Here is a 1,833-nt window from a genome sequence, read left to right as displayed (position 1 = left end):
ACACATCAGGGCAGACACGTGAGCAATGTAGGCGGCTGTTTGAGCCAGAAGGTCAGAGCAGGCCGCCCCCGCATCGCATAATGCCAGACGTGGCTCGCCCATCGGGTTAGAGGTCAAGGGCAGTACTAATGACAGGTGATTTATGAATCCAGATCCTCTCGGACAACTCCGACACCATGGAGAAGAGCACTTATCACATTTTCAAGCATTCTTAAATCGCGGAATTCGTATTTCATTTGTAAAGCTATGCGTATGAGTGTCTCCAGGACTTCTCAGCGAATCCAGTGCTTCTACAGTCTGAAAGGTGAGCCGAGCTCGCAATTAAAGAGGTTTTCCAACACTATCTAGACGACGACCTTTTCAAGTATGTAACTCACAGCAGAGACAGCAGCATAAGTAATAACCCCCCCCCCCCTTTCTCACACACATTACTAGAAAACCACAACTTTCTTTAATGGGCGTTTACTCAGAGATTCAAACGCTTAAATAATCCTGCTCTGTTAAGTCGAGTTTAACCATTATATCGAATATAACGAGCGAGTTTTTATCAACTCAACAGACCAGACAGCCTAGTCTGGGGGCTTTGATTGTCTGTTTTACTCCTTCCGTTGACAGTGTAGATCATTCAGATCGTTTGTCTGATAGGGGCAACCTCAGCAGAGTGGGATATAACCCAACAGAAAGACTACTGAAATTGCTCGTGGGAATCGAACTCACATCTCTTGCTTACAAAACGAGGCACCTCGCTCCCAACAATTACACCACAGACACTTGTCTGGTGGTTCCAGCAGTATTTACCGACAGCCTCAAGGAAGCGAACAAGCAGAGAACACAATTGCCTTGACGTGGCAGCCGTTTGGAACACTCCCTCTGAGAGGGTTTGTGACACCTGGTTCTGTCTATGGCACCGCCTGGCTTTCGTAGATGGATGTCGAGACTTGGCGGCGTACCACAGAATAACGGTCAGGACAAATGGGGGAATAATGAGCTCAGTTCAGTATAATTTAATCTGAGATCGAACAATGACACAGTGAGTGTCTCGATGAGCAGACTGATAAAAAGAAAAAGCACACGGAAAGTAAACACGCTAGACCAACTAAGGGTGCCACGCAACCACCCACAAGAGAACAACCTCATACTGCAAAAAAAAAAAGGCGGTGCAACCTCTCCAATGATGCAAAATAAGAAAAACAAAATTAGAAAAACAAACACCTGAGTCTATGCTGAGCGTTGCAAAAGTGATATTTACTTTTAACATCTCGTCGGGGTTGTGCTAAGTGTTCTTCCTTTTGTCCCTCTTATCCCTCCGACCACTGGGTCAAAAGTCTCGTCTTCGAACTAATAAAACATGAAACCAGTCTCCAAGTGTGTTAAATGCAAACAAATATATACGAAAAAAAACCGACCATTCTCTTTTCCGCGGCTATAAGCAGCGCGCGACCAAAGCACTGGTGAACCCGTGCATAGCCATGCATGCAGCAATAGCTGGGCTAATAAACAAACGATTTCAACAAAGTCAGCGACAAGACTTGATTGGGGAATTCCACTCAGAAAGGTCTTCCACTCAAGAAAAAACCGAAAAGGTTACAGTTCGAAGCATGTGCACACATTCTTCATCTGCGCGTTTCCTTTGCTCCACATAAAGAGAAAACAAATCCAATCCCGAGGTGCGGAACGAAAAAGACAAAGGGTAAAAACGAAATACGAGAATTTGAAGGGCAGAAACCAGGCAAAGCGCGAGACAAAGAAGAGAGACACGGGGAAGGAAGATAGAAGAAAGAAAACGAACAAAAGAGAGAAAGAGAGAGAGAGAGAGAGAGAGAGAGAGAGAGA

The sequence above is a fragment of the Aplysia californica genome, unplaced genomic scaffold (genome assembly GCF_000002075.1).
Source record: "Aplysia californica isolate F4 #8 unplaced genomic scaffold, AplCal3.0 scaffold00337, whole genome shotgun sequence".
Lineage (NCBI taxonomy): Eukaryota > Metazoa > Mollusca > Gastropoda > Aplysiida > Aplysiidae > Aplysia > Aplysia californica.
Note: the sequence above shows the minus strand (reverse complement) of the source record.